Below are 24,865 nucleotides of genomic sequence, written 5' to 3' on the forward strand. Positions count from 1 at the left end.
AACTCGTCAAACGTGATCTTAGACGATAAGTGGCTATGGCTTGTCGATGCATTGTAGAGTTCGTTTGAATAGAGGTTTTCTCGAATAATGGAATCACGCGAGCCTTACTATACATGGTCATTATCTCCACGCACTCAACGACAGTGCGACTGACGTGCGATGTACTTGTGCTTTCGTAATTACGTACGGACAGTAGTATATTTCCGCAACACGGTGAAAACAGTTCCATTATCAACGTTGTACTACGTCGATCACCAGCTAGGTTTTCTCAAAATACTTTTCATCGGTCTGGGGAGAACAGTGATGAGAGTGTCTGGGGGTCGATTGTCTGACAAAAAGCTGGTTGTCTGCATGCAGATGTTCTGCGTAACAAAGCTGGACAGATGCTACCACCGCGGAGCAACTCCAGCTTTACGCGACAGTATTTGAATTTGAGATTATATCGTTCTGACAATGTAATAGCTACTCGGAGAGTTCCCGAACTTTGCACACCGTAAGTTCTGCACGTGTGGTACACGTCTAAAAAATTGCTCGTTATGTGGCGTTTTATCCTTTTATCCTTGGGAACATGAACAGTGGCACCAGCAAACTGCATGCAAAGGGGACTACCTCCATAGGTAGCTCGCCTGCTTGATGACAATACACACAAACTGTCTGTTTGAGATGTTCCAGGAAGCCGGCCCCTGTGATCGGCCTTCCATTTTGATGCCAACACACCGGCAAACTGTCGCATGGACTGTTCATGGACTGTTGCATGGCGAAACTGACACGTATAGCAATCTTTGAAGAGCCTAGTCGCTGGGCGAGAGTTGGTATTCAGAATGTGTTTCGAGTCTGCTTGAGATGCTACAGGAAGCCGGCCCCTGTGGTCGACCCTCCATTTTGATGCCAATACACTCTTTAACGAGGACGGTGTGCATGCTTTATGGACTTCGTTTCTATATCAAGCAAACGAAGACTTTAAAACACTGCAAGTATCGCTGATTCCGTCTGCTTCCTGTTTCTTTCACCACGACCTTCTCGTCGGACGTATGTAGCGCTGTTGTCTGTACGCGAGACTGCTTACCGCATCCAGCGCATACGCGAAAGAGCGAAACCACTGCCGCAACAACCGCCGTCGCCGTTTGATCGCAACCCCCTCAAGCGTTGGATCTCAGCAACCGGCCGTAGCAATTCAAACGCAACGGCGCACTCAGGTAGACGCGCTGTGTCATTCAGGTTGAGAGGTGTGTGCGACCTCAAGCAAGCTTCAACTACGCAAGCCACAGCCGAAACCGATCCCGTTTCAGGACCTCAAAGGATTTTTTTGCGCACATATTCTTGTAGACCGTGGTGTGTTCTGTGAAGTGCGGTCCGTGCTGAAGGAATTGCTGCTTCTGAACTTGCGCACTCGTGTTGTCGTCTGCTACTGGTGGATGCATACTATCTAACGTGCGCTTGACGCAGATTGGACAATCCGGTGAGTGTGTCTATTGAGCAATTTATTCTTGTCTGCATTTCCGTTTTTGTGAGATGTTTTATAAGGTGAAAAAGAAGTTCTGCCGCCACTTCGAGCGAGATTCTGGTTTTGACGTAGTTTCGTTTCTAGCATGAGCGACTATTTCTGGCTCCCACGCGATCAGCCAATATGTTGTTGTTGTTGTGCGTTAAAAACGATTTCGTAGCCGTTTAACTTAGCTAATTATCGTTATTTTTCTGTGTTTATTAACATTTGTATCGCGTCATTCCCGTTCTTCCCGTTCAGTCCAGTTCTTGCAAATTTACTCGCGAGTATGCCGTCACGCCAATTACGTAAGTGAACGATCATCTTCAAAAAAATATTTCGTGTCTGGTGTAGGCACTAGTGAGTCTCTCAAAACAATTGAGGCGCAGCGGAGAGCGCTTCATTAATGAAGGCCATTTATAACAGTGTACACCCGCCTCTGCTGCGCACGCAGAATGCTGTTCGCAGCATCGTCACGTGTTTGGACGCCGGATAAGATCATGTAAACAAAAAATTTCGTTACGACAATCTGGTAAGACGTGAACGCCCGTGCGACCTCGGAATGAAAATTCTTCGAAGACTAAGGGTATTGGTCGTCATACGTTAAACCGCCGACGCAATCTTTCTTTCTTTATTTGGTAGACGATCGCAATCGGCTTTCGGCAGGCCTCCGCGTGGGCTCATCACTCATCGCTGTCGTCAACAGAAGAAGAAATCAAAGCAGACTTTATTTTGCGTAGGAGGCCATTCTTTCGTATAGCTTCGGCAAATTCCTTTTTCTTTTTCGTACCCATGGTAACGATTAATTTGATTTGATTTGATTCGATTTTAAGAAAAATAAAATGGAGGTTTTGGCTTCAGTAACGCTTCATGGTAATGAGTTTTAGTATAGATCGGAAGGTGCTCACGATAACGGTTTCGATTAAACGAACCGAGCTCATGATAAGCCAGCTCACCGACATCGCATTGCAGCTCGTGTATTTGACAGCACCCTTTGTCGTATCGCTTTAGCGGAGTCCTTCCGGTGTCCTAAAGCGCACTAGTACAGTTCGCATCAGAGTTAAATTGAACGCCATTCCGGCCTGCGAACCCTGGTGCTGCTTAGTAGAAATAACGGTGGAGGGTGTTTTGGTCATGTATTTACACTTAGAGGAGTGACCCTCGTTGTGGAGGCGTTGTTTTCTGCAAGGCACTGCCAGGGTGGCTCTGTTCCCGTTTCGCAGGCTGGATAGGTGTTCAAGTTAACTTTGACGTGAGCCGTACAGTCTAATTAAAAAAAAAACAAAAAAAAGAGAGTAGTTTTTGGTTTCTTTTTGGAGATCAGATGCATAACCAAAACAATATTACTCCTTTTCGAGACTAAATGCGCGGAAGTTTATACGAAGCCTATATATGGGGTGCTTGAAGGGTCTGAGGGGTAAATTTCGGGGACAGGGGGCTAGAAGCTGCAATTGCTCTCCAATTTACTTCGTCTTTTTTTGCTATCTTACGGTGTAGTTAGTATCTCCCACTACGACGTCATAAGCTCTTCGGTTGTACGTTTTTGGGGGAGTGACTAGTATCAGGATATGTGCCCCGTACCATAATAGGAGGTAACATTTACATACAGTACGTCACGCTACGCGAGAGAGGGTAGTTTTTCATTTATTTATTTTTATTTTTTGTGCCAAGCGTGACGGAGCGTGCGTGATAACGGATGAGGGCGACCGTCTGGAACTTTCGTGACAATCTGAATCTGGGTTCCACGATATCTGCGGAATATGCAGGGTTCACACCGTAATTGTTTGAACGCGCAAATTGTTCTCGCTATAATATAGTAATAAGCTCTCTCGACTGCTGTGACCACATAAAGGATAATGTTTCCGTCATGACCGGTTGTGTGGCACGACCGTGGTTTGGCCTGTACCGATGCAGATAGGGTTAGCAACTATAAAGATCCCTGGTATTGCTCGGGGTGGCGGCTACAGTTTTGTACGGTGTTTTTTTTTCTTCGAGGGGAAGCAATTCTATTCCTACTCGTGCATAACGACAAGCGGTCATTAAGTCATGCCGCCATACCTTGCGGCGTGTCCATAACCTTGAATTGGCAAAATGACGTTGCACGTGTTGCAGTACGACATACATTGCCACGTACGTTCAATCCAAGAACAGAGCTCTTTCGCTGGAAGACAAAACGTAGCGTGACATTTGTGAACGCTACAGTGTTTTTTTTTTTGTTTTTTTTTTACTAAGAAAATAATTTAAAAGTACATTCCAGAAAAGAGCGCTACAGCACTAAAGGTGCCGTCCTGAGTAGGGGAGAGCGACTACCGTAGTCTTCAATTAATTGAATTAAATGAAGAGATAATATGAAGAAATATACGCGGACATTGTATACATGGCTCTGTGATATGCCGGGTATTCGAAGGGATTTATTCCGCAAAACCGGCGACATTCGAATGCATGCAGAGAAGACACCGCTGTGCCTGACGATTTGTTGTTTGTTTGTTTCCGTATTAACGCCGCGAAGCAACTTGAGCCTGACGACAAGCAGCACTTACTTGTAGGGCCTCGACTCGTGTTGTAGGGTGCGGATGAAACATCTTTTTGCCTTTGATTTCTATCATCGCCGCTTGGGGTAAACCCCGAAAAACCCCGAAAACGGACTTGTCAGAGTGTAAATTCAGCCGCCTATGCAGGCAGTGGAGGACGCTAATCACTGTGCATTCGTTACAGTCGCTCGGCATCTCACCTTTATTGTACACACGAAAATCTGCTTCTCCACCGAATATCGCTCATTCTCACCTGATTTTATATCTCCCGAAATAAAACCCGATCTGCGCTCCCGATTTTCGAGAAACATAAATCCCGAAAACACGAGGGTCTAACTACACGCTAAGCAGTGTCCCATTGCTCACCTGCAGGATGACGTGACTTGTGTTGTAATACCAGGCTGAATACTGTTAATTATCATGTGTTATACTTCAAAACGAATATATGTATCTCAATACTCCCATTATGCGTATTGACTCGCGAACCTTTCCGAATCATTTCGTTGTACATCCTTTCCCACCTGGCGTGTGAAATCGATCAGCGACAAAGGCTCATTTGGGTTCCGCAGAACTACATGGAACCCCTATACATCACGAGTCACGATCGCGGACAAGCAGAACACGGACACGGGAAGGTGCAACACGAGTTGTATTTTAGGAGTATACGATGTCGATTACGACACAAGCGAATCAGGAAGACTTTGTATAGGTGGGACAGCGTGGAACTGGTTCCTGCTCCCAGCTCCATAAGCTCACACACACACACACACACACACAGCTTTTCTCTGTCAAGAGGAAACCGACTTTCTCTCGTGCCTCAGGGTGTAGAAACGGAGCGTGCTCTGCCCAACTTAATTTTTGCTTTTCCAGACGAGTAGAGACGTGCCATTGGCTTTCTTTTGCTTGGCTTTCATTGGCTTGTTTTGCTTTGCTTTGGCCGATGTCTTCTGGTACCGGTACTGCGCTGAAAGGTCTCGTCGTTGTCGGCCTCACAGAGGTGGGCAACGTCACGAATAACGCTTTGGGGGAATGTGCGCCATGGGCCGACTTCTGAGGGAATTGTGCCGACATATGTCTGACAGCGTCTGAGGAAAACCCAGGAAAAACCGATGTCTTCTGCGTTGAAAGCGTTGCGTTATTTCTGTGCAATTAAGTTTTTATAGCGGTGGTGGAGGTGAAGGTGGTGATGATGATGATAATGATGGAACTCGGCCACGCTTAGGCGGGCAAGGGGGGGACCGTGCGTCCTGGGCCGGCTTCGCAGGGAACGTAAATTCGAACGGTCCCATGCAAACCGATAGCAGAGTTGTCTGGAGTCTGCCATTATAAACACTCGCTCTCTTTCACTTCGTCTGGTGGATTACCTTTGTCAAACGGTTCTCTCTCCTTGTCGTTAATATATACCAGAGGCTTCCTACAAAACTAGCACCCGAAGAGCTTTTAATTGGCTGAATCAGCCAACACGAATGCGGGCTACGCTCGCGTAAGCCGTTTCCCCTGGGAACTGTGGTGACTTGGAAAATCTGGAACACGTCCGTCACCATTGCCCGCACGAGTAACTTTTCAGGACCAAACTGTCTCTAAGTCAGTTGGACTCTCGTCCTGTCGCTATGACAAAATTACTTGTCGTTATATTTTCACCAAATTACATTGAGCAGTGTCGAAGCGTATCTCTTGTGGTGGTGAAACACGGCAGTCATCATCATCAAAACAAAGTTGCCGTTATTTTTTTTCTTCTCTTAATTAAAACATTTACTATGCATATTTTGTCACTGAACCGTCTTATTTTGCTCAGGCAGCCTAACATGCGGCCAAAAGTGAGTCAGGGCCATTTTACGCACCATCGTAGTCGCTGGATCAGAGCTAATTTTTTTTCTCGTCCTTATTATCGTTATTATCATCATCAATCTACGGAATTTACAAGTCCGCGTAAAATACAGTTGGCTTTTTAAAAGTATAATTATGGTTGAAGGAGAACGCCATTATCAATGGAAAGCACTTCATTAACTCCTCCGGTTTTGACCCAGATATCCGGAGCCCTTCGCGTTATTGTCATTTTAAAAAAAAAGGAAGGGAGAGAATCGTTTCCTTGTTCACGCAGCGTCATCATGTTGCAACCTTCGCGCATTATTTAACAACACAAGATACGGCAGCGCGCTCTCATATTCGCCGCATCTCATACACGCCATATTCATCCGTTATCCTATCCCTGCCCACACTGGCACAAAAACACACGGTTGTTGTTATATCCTCTTCTCATGCACGTAGCCCGCCTCAGCAACCGTCTCCCTCCTTTGTCCCCAGCATCATCCGAGGGTTACGTCAACGTTCGCGGCTCATTACGGGAACGGCCCATCCTGCCGATAACCTCCTCCGCGAGCGTTCCTTTTGCCTCGCTGTCCTTTCTCCGCATCAATTACTCAGCTTCGCGCGAAGTCAGATGGAATCTTCGCTCCGAGGTCATTTCACGAGCCCGCAATTGTTATGCAATCGACGTCCAACTTGCAGAAATGGCGGCCTTCGCCATCTAAAGTCTTCCTCGCCTAAGTGATTTTTTTTTCTTCTTCCCCCTGCGTGTGGGCACACTCCTTGAATCTGTTTGGCAGCAAATCAAAGGATAAACCCTCTGTGCTAAGAGGGACGCCATACCGTCCTGCATACACGTATAGAGCCAGCTGTGTTTTCGTTGCCGCTCGAATCTTTTGCCAATATGTGTGCCTGATGAGCGTAAAGTGATGCTAGCGTAGGTATCTTTGGAAACTTGACAAGGATTGCTTGGTGGTTGTTGTCGTTCAAGTGCCAAGGCAGATGCTTCGATAAACGGGCATGCCTGTTCAGAAGCTCTTGCTACGTATACAGTGCACCCCACCCCTAAAAAAAAAAAAAAAAAGAAACTGTAGTCCTTTTGAGGACTATGCATTGCCACAACCATTATTCCTTTTTGAAACTAGATGCATGAAAACTTTTTCGAAATTTAGGGACTGTTTGCAGTGCTGGGGAGTACATTTAGTGGTCAGGGAGTAACATTGAGGAGTAATTGTAATCTAGGGAACTAGAAGTTGTAATTACGTACTCCCCAACTTGCTTCTTTTTTTAAAAACGTGTAGTGTGAGATTGCGTACTCAGAGGTGACGCAGTCGATGTCAGTATCGCGATTTACAAAGTGATAGAAACACCGAAGCCCGATCAATGCAGATTTAGTTATTAACGTCAGAAGGTTTGATACCAGAACGACAATTATATAACCGATTGGAACTCTTATGAAAAAAGAAAAACGTAGGGAATTAAGTTGGGAGAATACTGAAAAAGAAAAATGCAATCCCACACACGTGCAAAATAAATGGAGGGTTAGGAAGGATCCACACGTGGCTGTCTCGAATTAATCACCGACATATTCCGCCGACGTTTCCTATAAACGAAGATACCAACGAACCATACACCTCACAGAATGCTGACAGCGTTGCCATGTTCGCAATGGACGCAACAAGGTCTGCAATCCTGTTTAGTACTTCATGCGAGCTCTTTTCGACACCGTGACCAGGCCGTCATCACGAAACGGAGTCGCACCACTCTGCATGTAAATATCGGAACGCGGAAAAGACTTGCGCTCTCACACATCGACATCACGCAGTGAGGGCGTGTTGTGACACACGGGAGTGAAAGTGTGACAGGAAAGGCGGGAAAAGGGTGCTGGTATGGATGTATGGAAGTCGGAAGCATTCGACACGGATTATGTTTGCTTCATTACCTGCTTTCTCCTTTTTAACTTTTTATTTTATTTTTTTGTGGCAGTTGTTGGGGTGGGGTGGAGGATGTCTACGGATGACCCACTCACGAAAAAAGTCTGGAAATGCGCCATGTTCGGTGGATGATCCTCTAGAACCTCAGAAGGACCCGACCTATGATGTTGGGAAGCTGCGAAGCGTTTATGACTTCTCTGACAGGACGAAGAAGTCGAATTGGTTCGGGGAAAAACTGATTGAGACACGCTGTGTACCAACAAAAACAGAGGAATAAAAGCGGAGCATATTGGCAACGTATAACATATAAAGATACGCAAAAAAAGAAAAAAGAAAAAGAACTGCACTCATTCTGCAGCTCACTCTATGAAGTTCACTAGTGCTTAAGAACTACACTACATGTAGGGAGGGGTAAAGCAGAACAACGAGAAACAGGGGAACGATGACTGACGACCACGTGATGATGACTGATTGACGAACAACTACCTATTAGGGTAATATCCTTTATTTTTAATTATAGGATCACGTAATGTTAAGTGCGACTTCGCGAGACTTTACGGATCGTATAGGAATGCAGTGGTGTCTCTCAGTATGCATAATTACCGTTCTCTTGATAGGATAGAAATAAGTACGGTGCTTGTGGCTTCATCCAACATCCTTTCCTTCCGCCTCCCCATAAGGCGGTGGAGTCTCGATACCTATATCGGCGACATATCTGCTGATTTAGCGATATGGCACAGCAACATATGCTCGAGGCGAGTCTATATTCGGTCACCCGTTATCGCTTGTACGCTCCAATATGCATGTATATAGTTATATAAAAGACTTATTGAACTCTCCGGGGCGCAGAAAGATCCTGTGTCGTTGCATTGTGTATGTCCGATCACAAACATTTTTCGCATGACATGCGCGATATCGGACGACCGGTTTCGGGTGGCGCATTTTAATGAGATATAGTGTTTCCTCATTCCTCCAAGAGTTAAAATAGCGAAGGAAAATAAGAGAAGAGAACAGTAGTCGCTATTTTGTGCCGCCGTCATCCGTTCGGACTATTGTATATGTGTGTCGTGTATGCACTGCGGAACCCCGTATGTATCCCAGCTCACTAATGGACTCGCTATTGTCTATGTCTTGTGTGCAGCAGTGCTGCGCCTGGCCGTTCGAACTATTGTCATGGCGCGCCTGCACTAAAATGAGGGACATGTAACCCTATGTGATGTAATGAGATGAATGACCCCGTGATGTTATTTTTTTTTGTATGATGGTACGTGAACTATGAGATGTCCGTGACGCAACCTAGCAGACAAAAGAGGAAGATATGTGCTCCTGATGTTGATGTTGTCAAAAAAGAAGAAAAAAAGAGAGAAGAGATTATATACTGTATTGTATGCTGTGTGTATTATATTATGTGCTGCTGCAGTGTGATGAACGCCATTGGTGTATTTAGTCTACGTTCATTTGAGCTCTTATTTCATTTACTGGATTCATTTATCAGGTGGACCCTGCTTGTTCTTTTTGTTTCTTCTTATTTTCTTTATGCCTCTTAGTCATCTTCAGGTTGGTTTTTCTATTTTCTTTTCTATGCAGGAGTACTGCAGTAGCCTGACCCGACTTTGTCTGGTCTCACATTTCCATATTTTTTTATATCTCAATCAACCAGTCAGTTACGATAGCAGTGAGAAGACATTCAGAAATCTTGTGTTATGCAGATTGAATAAAGAATATACCGAAAACGAAGTATATAGATTCCGTTCTAAAGCTACAAAATAAATAAATAAATAAACAAATAAATGAAGGAGAAAAAATATCAAAGTAGGCGATGTGCTACGGTGCTCTGGAGGAGCAGTGCTTGTGGAAACTTGACCAGCTGAAAAATTTCCTCGAGAATATTTCCGTCTTTAATTAAGAACTTCATATGGGAATTCCCTTGAAACGAGATGGAAGCATACCCTAGTTATCTGTAGCTCTAGTACCGCCAATTAGAAGAAGAAAAAAAAAAACATGCACTGACTGACGCGAAACCTGAGATCGTGTAGTTAAAAAAAAATACTTGAAAGTAATGTTAAGCACAGATTTAATGCACTGTAGTCCCAGTTGCCTGTGTGCCATAAAAACTACCCATCATCACCGTCGACAGTATTGTTAAGCGTGCGGGTCTAATTAGTATACAGTATTCAACGTACTGCTTTTAAAGGCGGTGACGCGTAACGAATGCCTTCCTAATGAGATGAAGCGAATCATACGAACTCTTCACGGCACTGGGCCACGACACTCTCAATCCTCTGCACCGTTATAGCTGTGACACGTTGTATAAGTTTGATAGTTTTGTATTCGATACTCTAATATCAGACTCTCATCCGAAAGAAGAAGAAGAAAAAAAAAAAACGTAAAATAGTGGCAATGCAAAAGTTGGATGACGTCTCACGTACTCCGTGCATATTTTCTCGCAATGCCTCGCACGAAGTGCTGCGCCGCGTGGCTCAAACAGAATTTTGAACAACGGATTATCATCACGTGTTATGACTATGCCTGTGCGGATAGCGAGTAGGTACATACGAAGCGAATAGTTACATTATGGAACCGGGTTACGAAGCGAGAAGTTGCATAAACGAACCAAATACACATGCGGATCAGAATATGTAATAACACTCACTTCTGTACCTTCTCTTGGTGTTCGACCTTACGCGTACGCGCTTCGGAACTACAGTCAAACTCCTTTACAACGAAACTCAGGGGACAGCAAAAAAAATTCGCGGTAAAGGTATCTTCCTTAAAAAGGATGTCCATTATTGGACCTATAGGGCTCCAGCGGGACCGCAAAAAAAATTTGCTGTAGTGGAATTTTCGTTAAAAAGGTGTTCGCTATAAAGGAGTTTGACTGTATAGGGGAATATATTCGGTCTGGAAGAGACATCTCGAATTTCGAGTACCGAATTCGATATATTAGATTCCGAATTCCAATCGAATGCACAATTATTCACTTCGGTATTCGAAAAAAAAAAAAAAAACGAATATTCGCGCAGCCCTAGTTATGGCCTTCTCGCCGTCTCGAAATTTTACCTCGCAAAATTTCCTCAAACGGTGAGCTCCGTCCAGTCGCGAAGTTGCGCAACCCATCGATATACACCGGTATCCTGGTACACGTATTGGCGTTGAATTCGGTGGCAAGCTTGCGAGGTGTGTAACGCCACGTAAGATAGCCGCCCCCCTTTGAGTTCCGCCCATCGAGAAAAGACAATGGATTCGTTGCGTTGAGTTACGACCAGCTCAACACAGACGTCGCTGACCTCTTTCTCATGAAATAGCTTTCCGTTCGTTCCGCTTTTCTTTCTTTATTTTTAGAATATATAAAAAAATGTGTGTTAGGTAGGAATGCGCATTATCCTTATCATCGTATATATCCCACACTTCGTAGGCTACCGGTTCTGCTTAATAAAGGGTGGTGCAGCCGAAGTTTGAACGCACTTGGTTCCTTCGAAGCTGTCATCTTTGACAGCTGTTTGTCTCTGGAGGAGGGCGAGGTTGTCAAACTTCCGCTTACGGCTATTTCTTTTTCCTGTGCACGTAGTTCTTCCTCACCTTTTAATTGTACGAGGCGTTTGTAAGGGTGTGTCGTCATCGGAAGCTTCTGGCCTTCGTCGCTCGTGTGCCAGGAAAACCCGAATCATCATCATCATCATCGAAAGCGCAACAACAACAACAATAGATGATGACGATGAGATGGGGTGTGTCATCGCGGTGCTGTGGTTCCCTACCCCATTGCACGTGGAACATTATATGAAGTTGATGAAGGAAGGATCAAAATACGAGAAAGAATTAGAGCGTCTGGAGCGATCCAGTGGACGACAGGAAGTCCATGAACTGGACGATGGAGCACAGGATCTTCATAGGGGCCAATGAGTGCAGCTAAATTGAGCGGCCTCTTGCTGATGCGGGCGAGCTCATCACACAGTATCCGCCTTTGCGGACAGTAGAGTGCGCATTCCATAAGAATGTGCTGGGTGTTCGCCACGACACCGCAGGTGGAAAAGAGGCCCGTGTAACAGCATCTGATCATGCACTTGAATTGTGGGGTGAAAGCCACATTGAGGCGCAGTCTACGCAGGAAGGAGGTGATATGACGTAATAAACGGGCAGGGAAAGAAAACGACAAATTTGTGTCGCAAATTCGGAAGTGCTCTCTGTACTTATGCTTGTGGATTTTGCGGAAACAAGAAAGTGTTTGCAAGGTCTTGCTTGACTGCTAAAGAAGGATTTTTGGACGAAACGTTTCCATTACTTTCCATTACGTTTCCATTACTTGACTTAAGTATTTTCCGCAAACACAGTCATTGCTTGACCAGTCCATACCGTAGCCTCACTGTTTCGGATAAAACCCGTCCTTTTACCAGCGCTATATTATTACGTGACTTTTCTTTCTTTATTTATAGGTTGCTATACGCACGGTAAACGAAGTACTGTAAACGTATTTTTATTCGCGATGTATTAATTTTCGCGAATTTCGCGACCGCTGAAAATCGCGAAAAATTGTACTCGCAAACATAGCTTGACGAAAGAATACGCGCGAATGACTTCGCAAATGACTGAGTGCGCGATTCGCGAAAATTAATACATCGCGAATAAAAATGCGTTTACAGTATTTCTCTGCTCAGTGCTGCATCCGAAGCAACACAACATCTTGGCCCAATATTGGACCAATATTGTCAATACTGGCCCAATATATGTTCAATACTGGCCCAATACTGGTCCAATACTGGGCCTTGTATATGCTGCGCAGCCGTGCACTTGGGAGTGCATCAGTCGCTTCGTGGAGTACATCACTCATTCCTACTTAATTTTCCTATCACTCATCTAATCTCTCACACCAGTGGTTAAGCACACTACACGTCCCATCATCTTACGCATTTCTACGTTTCCTACCTGCTGTTAACAATACCCTTAATATTTATTCACGTGAGGCCATTATGAACTATTGTCATCCATCTCGTCCACGTGTCGCCTCCTTTCAATCAACTCATCTCTGTACCACGTACGTCAGTTCGTCTATTCTCCTCGTCCATTCGAGATGAAGGATGGCCCGTTCATTTTCCTCAGCACGCTTTGTTGTCCTTGCATTGTGACCGGTCAGTTTCTACTTAAAATATAGATTATGGGCTCCGCCTTAAAAGAGGCCGACGACCATTACGAATGCGATAGGTTCACGAGATATGCATCTCATAACTAGGAATGCGACTGACCTCACTTCGATTGTGTGCGCTTGGCGGGCAAACACACCGTGGAACTTTCTCTAGACGCTGAACTCAATCCAGTCATTTGCTACATACCTGCGGCACGGAGATGCAGTTTCGATTCGAAAATACAGTCGGGTTATGTGGAAGAGGCATACAGCGGACACTCGGAGGCGGACTTGTGGCCTTTGCCTGAATATCAGGGGTGGGCAACAAGATTCGTGTTTTGTTTTTTATACGAATACTTACCAGAAGTCAGAAAATACAAAACGTATACAGGAAATACAACTGTAATACTTTGATCGTGAGGTATTCTAGTACTAGATAATATACTAATGTATCTGTGTAACGCACGGGTTATCAACAAAAGGGAAATACAACATACAAATATACACAATTTAAATGTATACGTGAGACAGTCGTTCCTCAATTACGTTTTATTTTGACTGCAGTTAGTGCCTTTTTTTGTGTGTGTGTGACCAAATGTTTGTCGAATACGGGCTTGGGAAAAGTACCGATAAAGTACACCGGTGACACTCGGTGTGTGGGACTTAAGAACTCTGACATCTTCTAGGGTCTCATTATGCACGTGTAGTATACTTCGATTTGTTTGCGATCTTGAGCTCCGCAAGCCAGCACGCCAGTGTGGAGAAGTCCGCGCGTTGTGAACATTTCGTAAACAAGCGAAATAAATATTCTGTTCAGTAAAAATCCTCGGTGTAAGTTGAACGACGGCGCCTACTCCGTGAACGCTTTTGTGTCACAACGAAATTGATGCCAAATAATTACTTCGAAAACGTCCAACGACTGCAGTCGAAGAACACCTTGCGAGTGCCGTGAGAACTCAGACAAACATCAGACGCATGCACATTGAATCCTTCCTCCCATAATTACCGCGTACGAGTATAAGTGGGCAGTTGGCAGATGTGCCCTTGTATCCTTTCCAACGAGACCAGAGATTCCCACTTCACAGAAGCATTCTTTTCGGTGGCTGTTTTGCGCAAGCCCAGTCCAACGCCCGTGCGCCGCGACCTTGTCACGATGATATGGTAGGTAGACAGCGATGTTCTACGATGAAACGCTTCACCTTGAGTTACTCCCTGTGGCGTCAGATGAAGAAGATTCGTTCTCGGCACCACGAAATTTACCTCCTGTAAAGAAGGTCGTTATTCTTTCACTTTATGTGTTTCTTCGTCGGAACAAATGCATTTCCATGTGTATAGGAAGGCGGAGCGTTCTTCTGAAAGTCACATATATTTCGACTTTGTTTTTCCTTGTCGACGCGTACTGAGTCAGCCAGTTTTATGGATCACGCGATATTCGAAGAAAAAGGTGTAATTTGCAGAATTTCGCTCACGTTCTTTGTCATTTCTTCCCAGTCGTTTGAAGTTGAACATTCGGAACATTCACTTTGAACCGAAAACAAACAACAACAATAAATGAAGGAGAAGTGATGATGACATGGGATGTTTTCCCGTGGTAGTCACAGGACCTCACCCCACTTCAGAGGATGAATTATGGTGAACGCGAAGCGACGACAGCTCGGAGTTCTGTTTAGAGCTCTTCGTGGAGTCCAGTGGCTTGCGAGAAAGCAAGAAGGGATCGAAGAGTCCGGCACTGATGCGCAGGGGAGCTCCATGGGTCAAGTACTTTGGGCAAGCTGAATGGTCTATGGTCAAGGAGCTCAAGTTGGCGTCGAAACACCCGGCGTTCACACGTGTACCGGTCAGAGTCCTCGATGACATGGAGGATCGTAGCTGGGGTGTGGCAAGCTCTGCAAGCACATAACCAATGCGTGATTCGAATAACACTACGATATCAGCACATACACATACCTACATGCCTTACGCATATCTAATCTTGCAGTTATGTACATAAGCTTTAGTGTAAAGCATTGTGGAGCTATTGTATAGTTATTGTATAGCATGTATTGCATTGGAGTAGAGACAATCCCAGCAACGCAACCAGCCACATCGGTGATGTTAATGAATTTTCTTATGACGCCGCATTACGAATAATAATAATAATTTAAATATGGCGCGCAGAAAAGAAGTACAAGACCCAATACTTATATTTCAACAGCAAACACGCCTTTCCTGCTTATTTCACTCTTCGAACAGAAAAATCGTCCTAATTCAGTCTCTCGTTCTTGTTCACCATATCTATACCTCGAAAGTCTACCACACTGAGGACTTATTATTATTATTATTTTTACAATGCATTTCCTTATCTCGGAACCACGTCGCGTATCCACTGTATTATACCTCTCTGAATGAGGCACGGCAGAAAATTGTGATTATGCGGAGGGCGAATGCAAATGACGGGCCCGGCTCATCAACATAATCGCGAGGTGTCCCATTTTATTCAAACTCAGAATTGCCACTAGAATTGCTACAATTCTTTGTCTGCCCCTTCCTCGTTCCCGTTTCTTTCGAGAGAGGATGTTTGTTTCTTCGTTTGTAAGAAGAAGAAGAAGGAGCAAAAAAAAAAAACATGTTAACGAGCAACTTTCTTACGTTGTACAAAGGCAACAACGACAGCATGAAATGGTGGCTTCACCATCACCAGCCCTGCCATTCGGTGGGGACAGGGTAACGACGCGATATAACATACCGTCTATGCGTTGGGGCGAAAAATATACTTCCGGCGAACAGACATGTCAGCATGCTGTCGCTTCCGGTGTGTCTGCTGCAACGGTGAGCATCACAATGGTGCATAAACCGTGACGCGCGGAGGAGGCAGACGGTAGCTTTGAAGACGGGCAGAGGTCCAAGGAGATCTGAAAAGGAGGGATACCGCAGAAGAAGCCTTGTCCGAGTTAGTTTTACTTCGTTATTTTTCTTTTTTTTTTCTTCTTCTCTCTTTTGATGTAAGAAGTCATGCGTCGTTGGGCGTGCGACAGGCAGCAGAAAAAGTTGACGCAGGTCAAGCTCATTGTGGTGGGCTGCACGGTCTACGGCTCAGGTGGTGCATGAAGCCAGCGTTACTGCTTAAAGAACGACGGTATACAGCCGTTAGGTTCTGACGTATTGGTGGCCGCACGTGAAATTGAACGCACATTATAATTTGCTGGACGATACCAGAACCTGTGACTTCACACGCGTAACTGTCTACGGCTTCGGGCTGCGAGATTGTTGCCTTGTTAACTCCAAACGAAGTTGGCGAGCTCGTGCACGCTTGAGAATTGATCCCTTCCACAGTTCTCAAGCAGAGCGGTGAAAGAAAAGTTGTTTTCAAGGGCTTTCGTAGCAGAAATTAGCATACAAGTATATGCACGCGGTCGTACGGGCCGCATATATACGCTCAATGTATCTCATGGTCTCGCGTGACCCACATTTACTATACATATATAATGGTACGTGTCGCCCATTATAATGTAAAGTCGCCGGGAGACACACAAATAGTGGAACACCCTGTTATATACGTGCGCTGCATGCCGAGTAACCACAATACACCCCTATAGTCGTTGTAAGGGTGACAAACGCGAAAATTCGATTGTACCATCCGCGGCTCCTTCGTTTGTAACAAAACTGTCCAACAAAACTGTGTTCCGTACTTTGCCCTGTACAAGAGGCGCGATGGTGAAAAAAAGTGTAAAGTCCCGCTTGTTGATGGTATAGCCAAGGTCGTGCTGAAGACTGGGAGGTGACGGGTTCGAATTCCACCACCGGCTATGCCGTCTGAGGTTTTCCCTGCGTTTTTCGAAGACTTTCCAGACGAATGTCGGCACAGTTCCCCCTGAAGTCGGCCCAGGACGCATACTAACTCCCCCACTCTTTCCCGCTGTCCTTCCTGCTCATAGCCACAGTTGCTTCGCGGCGCTAACACGTAATAGAAAAAGCGTAAAGGAGAATCTCACACAGCCAGCCCACGTATAGTTCAGGGTAGCTCCCTCTTTGGTTCACGTGGTAAGCGCAGCCAGCCGCTCTCGTCCAGTAGAGTAGGGCGCTGCAGGAGTCTCCCTTGTGCACGTTGTCCATCAAATATTTTTTAAGCCCCCTCTAACTTTGAAGGATCCCCGCTGCACACCGGAAATGCATCGCATTTCGCTGTATGTGAAAGTTACTGCGCGGCCGTAAATTCTGGGCAGAGCAATTCCGGTGTTCAACTTGAGCAGCTCTTTAACATCCCGTCCGTCACGAATCCTTTATCTGACAACTTCCGCACCTGCCTGCTTGGAGGGACGCATGTAAGCCACAGAACCTCTTCAAAGTGGGTTACACACTCGTCTTGATACTCATTTTCTGCCACGATCATTTCTGTCTCTTTTTCGCCCTTCAGTCTTTTTTGCCTTTCACCCGCACTGCCTTCGCAATAATCATGGGTGGTGAATTAAAAGCTGGAGTCGGGGCTTCAGCCGTATCGGGATCATAGACAGAAACGTCATGCGCTATTGACACGACAAGAATAGACAGCTCGCAGTAACTTCATACGGGGTTTGAAGTATGACGCTTTTTTTTTTTTTCTCTCTTTTTCGTTCCTGGAAGTGGCACGTGTGCTGTGCAGCATCAGCATGACGAATCCGTGCAAACAATACGTGTTGTGGAATTCTCATCCGCACTTGGCGCTACCGTGTCGTGTAACTGTACGAGGTTACCGCACGCTTCGGCTATTTCGGTGCCCTTAATTTTTATTTCACGGCGGTTCAGTTCAGGCGACTCGCTTGTTTTCGTTTTCCGACTGATATCTGGGTATAGAGGTTCTTACTTGATCTCGTCCAATATCTCGTTGCATTCGACCTCTGTAGAAAAAACATTTCGCACTCTTAACATTTGTAACATATCCAAGCAACTTCAATGTTTTCGGCGTTAATAGTCATCCAAAAAGCATATGGCAACGAACGAAATGCGGGAACATAACTTCGAGGGACCTACAAAAAGGCGGGGGACCTACAGGGACCCACAGTAAACCCTATATTCGCGCAATTGTAGGCACGAAATTATGCGACTTCTCGGCCTCCGAGGCTTCTCATTCTCCTCACGCGACCCCGTTACGTAAACATAAACATATTAAGAGTCTCACACGAAAGACGTTAGATCTTCCGCAGATTGACTATGGGAGATGCTGACCCACATATTCCTTGTCCGAGCAGATTCCATCTGGACCCCCTTCTCATTTTGATATCTCTTTATTCTTCTTGATCGCACGGACTTGTAAAGACTTTCCCGCACGAGGTGACCTGGCCACCATATCGCGTAGTTAGTTTTCTTTGTTCCGAACCGTTAGGTATACATTGTCTCCGACATACGTGTCATGCTGTCGACGGCGTTGCTCCTATCTGGACTTCGTGGTGTGCTGTGACGGCCGCAGATTGGGAACTTCGATGGCGCGACCTATTGAAGTTTTACTCTTATTTGTGAGGAGGAAGCAAGCTGGAGATAGTTTTGTCCAGGCCGGCGTGTGAATCGTGTTTAGGCAACATTCCTGTGGTCTTTTTTCTATTATTATTTTTTAAATGATCGATGACGTACGTATACTTTTCCTAGTATAACTTTTTATTTATTTTTTCAATGAGTTTGTTAATGTGGAAAGCGAAAAACAACACTCTTTCTTTTCTTGTGGGAACATTATGGGTTTTAGTACTCCGTACGCAGTGACGTTGCGTACGCAAGGAAACAGCTGAAAAGCGTACTTTACATGCTCTGTACATGGCTTTACATACCGCAAAGCCATGTACAGCGCGTGCGCAGAGTGAACACGTTATTTTCTTGCGGAAGCAAGGCGATTAAGTACACGCCACAAATTAAGACACTCGATTATTATCACTGTTGCCGGGCGATATATTAAAGAAATGTACTCTTAAGCATGGTTGTAACTATCATGATGTCTGGTTGTCCACTGTCGGCTGTGCTACCTGCTGTTTTTCCTAGGTATTTCGCAGGTGCCCTGAGTCATATTATTAGTGCTGTACCTTAGGAAGCCGGCCCAAGGATCACGAAGTACCGTCTCCCGCAAAACTGTTTGGAAAACACAAATACAGAGAAAGGGATGCACCCGATAGAACAGCATTCTGTTCGCACTTATCAATTTTTGTCACGCTCAGGGAGAAATTATATTTCAAAGCTGCTGTGATGATGAGATATCGGGAGTCGTAGCTCATTGTCAGTGGGAGCACGGAGAAAGTCCTGCGTAATAGTTGTACGGAGAGGTTCGCTAATCCCGGAAGTAGAGCACTTTTTGGTGGCCCGGCGCCTGGACGCTTCAGATCTTCAGCTATATCATTACTATTACTATTTCCTTGCCATTGTCACAGGAAAAAATAATAAACACGTAGGGAAATATACAAAAAGTAAAAGAAAGAGGGACGCAATGCTACCAACGAGTTCGCTGTGACCGTGTGTGTGTGTGGGGGGGGGGGGTGGGGGGGTTACGTTGGGTAGAGGAGCGGTCTGCCTGCCTATAGCGGTCGTTGTGACCGTGTATGTGTGATTTTTCAGTTTTCTCTTTCTTTCCTTCTTTCTTTCTTTCCTTCCTTCCCTTTTTTGGAATAGCAAGCTCGCTGATCTTTCCTTTTTCTTTAATAAATATTCATATTCTCCCCCCCCCCCCTTTATCGAGAGTGGACGCTCTCCACAGATGCAACTGTCGCATCCAGTCGTTACGTCGGCGTCAACAACCGCAAAAAAAGCAAACAGGGCTGTCGTTCGTTGTTTTGATGAACGTTTCGCTTCGCTGCGTCGCACGACACCCTCATAGAGCACATCCGACCAATATGGTGATGCTCTTCACAAATCCTTTGTTCTGCACCCAGGTGTCTCGTACGACGGGTCGATCAGGTATCTCTGATCAATTACAGTTTTTTTGTTGTTGTTTTTTCACGTTGCATAGCTTTGAACTCGTATTTTCGGCATACTCGGGTTTTTTTTTTTTTTTCGTGTAGTTCACCCAACCAATCATTCCTGCTGTCGTCTCTCCATCTGTCTACGTCTGTATATACACCGCTCGTGCAACAGTAGCTCGTGCAACAGTGGCATTTTTTTTTCTTTCTTTCAATCAATCAATCAATCAATCAATCAATCAATCAGTGGCTTCGCGACGCTAACACTGAATCTTTCATATGTTACGTTCTTCTTTTGCATATCTGGAGTCGATAAACCCACTTCATGCTTAGGTAACATTTCCTTTATGGCTAGTATGACCAAAAAGCAAAAGGAAACCAACTTGCACAGCTAGATTAGTTAACAAACAAGCATATTTGCATGAAAATTACGTGCAATACATAGTAAATATAATTGCTACAAAAAACAGCAATTCTCACAAAATAATGCCCCGTATAGTATCCGCACACACTGAAAATATGCCTATACATGCTGGGAGATGAAGGAGCTAACGTGGAGGTTTACGTGTTTGTGTTGTCTATGTTTATGGCCTGCCTCGGCTAATTCTCGGTGATCCAAGGAACTGTTTAGAATAATCGTCTACTCTAGACGTTTACGTTATACAAGCTCCATGCTTCACCGTATGCTTGAGGCTACTTGTTTAAAGAAATATTTCTTGGATAGCGACTTGTGCTGCATCATCGAAATTAATATTCGTGCATACGTTCTCGCCAGAACAAAACCTTCCAGTCTCTGGCGCAACAACAACTTTATTGTTTATGATGATGAATGGGTACTTTCATCGCCAGAGGCGAAACTCTATCCCATTGCTGGGGGTGACGTGGTGATGGTGCACTTCATGGATTAGGAATCAATATGCGTTCCATTTCCCAAAAGGTGTCTCGAAGTTGAAATCTGCGGTCGTGCATTTGCGTGTACTGACTAATGATGCTGCTGAAAATCGCCTACTATTATTATTATTATTACTGACTAATATTCCAAAGTTCCTTTTAAACTGCACGTGTACTAGCACGATGCTGCAGACAAAACAGAAAAAGGGCGGGTCTCTCTCCGCTGGAGATGTTCGCGACGGTTTGGACTGATTGATTGATTGATGTATAAAAACTAGAATTTGGATGTATTGGTGACGTTAATTGTGTTAATGGGTTGATGACTTTGACTGGCAAGTTACGGCACTGGTTGACAGTCCTGAAACAGCTGAATAACCTCTCGCAGACGACATACCTTGACGGCCGGAGACGAAGTGGGTGGAGGACCCGTTGACGTCGATTGTTGCTTTCAGATTTTCTGGTTCTGCGATCTCGGACACACTGTGCTATGTTTTACATCAAAACGTTGCATATAATTCCTTACGTGCCAGCCACGTAAACAACGTAAGACGTAACTTCTGCGTAAAACAATCACGGTGCCCAGCACTTGAAACTTGAATCCATATAAGCGGCAGCACCAAGTCTTGTCGCCTATATACAATACCACCATACTTTTTCCGATGACTTTATATGCTGTATTAGTGAGTCATGTACGTCTTGGGTCAGTCTTAACACTATACCACTAATTCACGGATTGGTGCGGTGTGTCTTCAAACGTGGCGCTAACAAAAAATATGTCGGGGCTTACAGTCGAAGTTACGTAACCTTTCCGCTTCTTGTGGGACCACTGACCTCTTCGCCGAATTCTCTCTATTGCTTCAGAAACTCCCACACACAATACACGGCGCTAATGATGCCACGATTGACACCAATCTTTTCTTTGTGGTACGTAGTTTGAGGAAATTGTTGCGGATGAGATGTCCTCCATAATGAAGCCCTCCTGATGGCGGATGAGGACATTAAGCGCAGAAGCGCCAAACGACTTTGGAGATTTCCCAGTTCCTGCAGAAAAATAATAAAACTAAAGGCTATTTCGTTACGTCGGAGGTAAGGACACGATTTAAGATTTCTCTCACGAAACATCCATAGGCGTAACAAGCTCGTTGATCCTGTGGGGTTTCTGTGTTATGGCGCAACATGAGCATGTCAATACCCGTTGCGTAAGGGGGAAGTTGTCCCTGAATGTGAGATTCTGCTGCCGTTTGGTGACTTTGCTTCACTTGGAGGTATGGAGTGCCTTCGAGCGTGTATTCGATTGTTCTCCACAATAAAGCTTTGTCCTTTTCGTGTGGAAGTAGGAGACTGCGAAGACACTTTGCGAAAACGCGTAGTTGCGTAGTTGAATTCGCACTTCGCAAGGCCAGCTGTGGACGTAAACAAAGTGCTAATGGGTGTCGATAACATTCTGGATGACATAATTCGTTTCCCATTTTTTTTCTGCGCAAAAATGTATTTCGACAGTCAACTGCGCACATGCAACGTCTTGAGCGCCACAGATCTTAGACAAAGCCAACGTTGTGGCATAGCTTTGTCATTGTGTTACTTCACTGTTCATTACGCTCCGTTGTGCTCGCGCACTCCGCATGAGCATTTGGCCTTGGGCTTTAAGTTTCAGTCAGTCAAGCTACGTTTTCATCGAATGCTTCGACGGACATAAACCTCAACGAACGGAAGCAAAAATCGACCAGTGTATGTGGCATTGTATTGAGTTATTAGGCGTTTGTGCTTTGATCCCTGTGATGAGAGAAGGCTATACGAAGTAGCATTTGAGTCGCCCTCCCCCACTCAATGCTTTGTGGGAGTGTGAAGCGATATGTATGTGATGCAGTAGCACGCTCTTACAAGGTAATGGGTGTCTCTCATTGTAAACATGAAGAGTTAAACCGTGGAATAGAACGAACCTACACCTACCCCCCCCCCCCCCCCAACCTAACCCAACATAACCTAAACCACCAGCGGCATGGCTGAGCGGGTTAAGGTCGCCAAGGTTGTGCTGAATACTGGGAGATGGTGGGTTTCCCTTGGGGTTTCCGAAGACTTTTCAGACGAATGTCGGCACAGTTCCCCCTGAAGTCGGCCCAGCACGCATATTGCTAACCCCTCTGTTCCCCACTCCTTCCTGCATTCCTCTCTCCATCTGTCCACATCTGTACGCCGCACATAGCCACAGTTGCTTCGCGGCGCTAACACGGAATAAAAAAAAACTTAAACCTCACCTCACCTGAATTCGGCGCCCTTGACCGTGTACATGACAGGGAGAAATGAAACGAGACAACGCCCAAGTACGCTAAAAGGCCCTGCAGCTTATCACACCTGAGCATGAGACATCGATTTACTATTACTGGCTCTCTAATAATACAGAAACAGTACCATTAGCCCGCCAAGTTGTGATATGCGGGACACGCGATGTTTTTCTGTGGCTGCTTGTCTCGTATTTTCTATGGGCGACCTTTCACCACCTTACAAAATTTGTAAAGGGCGCCCTGCGCCGCCCGGTTTCACCCGCCACAACATTACACACATGTAAGCGTTTCACTTGAGAGTCGTTAGCTTTGACCGGCTGGATTTCTCGCAGGTCTTGTTGAACCAAAAATTGTGACCCGAATGCATACATCTTCGCGCTGGAAAAGGCAATGACTGCAGACTACTTCACACAGGGACTCATTCATAAGGATACGAGGGGTAATTTTCCCCGTGCGTGCCGTTGTTCACTTCTAATTTTATGCAACTTGCGTATTGAAGGCTGCAGTTGGTTTCTGTTCTGCGATTTGTTCTTTCTTTCTTTCTGCTCATGTACTATGTATAGTTCAAATATCTCATCTTGACATGGAAATGCCTCAAACATGTTAATAGCTACCAGGGAACTGATAAAGGGGTCCTGGCAGAACCCAAGGCGAGAACTTCGCGCGCAAGCACTCTGCTACCCGAGATCTTTAAGGGGAATCAAGCAAAAGCCCGGGAACAGAATTTGCATTTAAGCCATCGACATCGTCTAAAGCCCATATGCTTGTCCACACGTAATAAGAAAATGAGGATAAGAAAATAGACTATCCATGTGGCTGACATTGGTGCAGCATTTGCCAAAAAAACCCTTGAAGTACCGCAATAGGTGGTATTATGGCGTATGTTATCAGCAATATCAAGGGCGCTGCATCCGGTATTCCTTTCGATAGTAATATAGATAGCACCGGTGTCCCTTAGTAATTACAGTGTTTTTCCCCCCTTAAATATGCTTTAAGAATCCTAGTGTTTCAGCAACATCAGTGGCACGAGCAGCGATAGCTTCCGATCAGCGAGATCGATTCTGAGCATACAGACGATTTCAGATTAACATGGCGAGTTAATGGCTACATAAACGCTATGAAGTAGAAACCTCACATTTTTTGTTCTCCATCGGACGCGTCTTACAACGGTGGTCTTACGCATTCGATGCGATCCGATGCGTCTTACGTGCATGGTGGTGCTAATGAAAGAGCTCCGATGTCGGACCCACAGAGGTGGGCAACGTCACGATTAACGCTCTGGGGGAATGTGTGTCGTGGGCCGACTTCTAAGGGAACTCTGCCGACATATGTCTGACAGCGTCTGAGGAAAACCCCAGACAGCATAGCTGGCACCAGGATTCGAACCCGGGTACCTTCCAGTCTCGACGTGACATGGCCAGCACGCTAATCACCCAGCCACGCGAGCTATGGAGGATGCGTACCACATCCCTTTTGTTTGAAATGTGCCTGCTTGACACGCGCCATGCATCTGCATGCTCTACCTTCAACGTATACTGTCGGCGAAATGCAGGACGTATCGCGACACTCTCAGGCTTCGCTCTTGGTCGCTTGGGATATACTGACCTTACGCTGCGAACCCTACTGGGCCCTACACAAAATGGCGGCGTCGCAGCAGCCCTCCTGCGAACTTTCTAACTGACACAGGTCTAGCGAACTGTGGTGGTGGTGGTGCTGGTGGTGGTGACGAAAAACCTGCTTGCCGATGTTGGGTAACGAACTGTGGGTACTTGTGTGACCAGCCAACAGCGAGTGAACAGTGACCAACGGTTTCTCCATGCGCGCATTCTTGCACCGTCATGTTTTTTCTTTTTCTGTTTTTAAAGGAATATCAAGTCGACCGTATAGTCTGGCTAACCTTTTTTTATACAATAAAAAAAATAGTAGGAAATC

The 24,865-nt window shown here is 45.4% G+C and overlaps 1 protein-coding gene across 1 annotated transcript in view; it reads left to right on the forward strand.

Moving 5' to 3' along the window:
- The first annotated feature begins 1,113 nt into the window (after nt 1-1,113).
- LOC135368697 (Ig-like and fibronectin type-III domain-containing protein 1) overlaps nt 1,114-24,865 on the forward strand; it is a 48,256-nt gene continuing 24,504 nt past the window's right edge. The window contains exon 1 of the mRNA XM_064602149.1: nt 1,114-1,459. The gene's annotated coding sequence lies outside the window, so the exon portion shown is untranslated. The remainder of the gene's footprint in view (nt 1,460-24,865) is intronic.

The sequence above is a fragment of the Ornithodoros turicata genome, chromosome 9 (assembly GCF_037126465.1).
Source record: "Ornithodoros turicata isolate Travis chromosome 9, ASM3712646v1, whole genome shotgun sequence".
NCBI lineage: Eukaryota > Metazoa > Arthropoda > Arachnida > Ixodida > Argasidae > Ornithodoros > Ornithodoros turicata.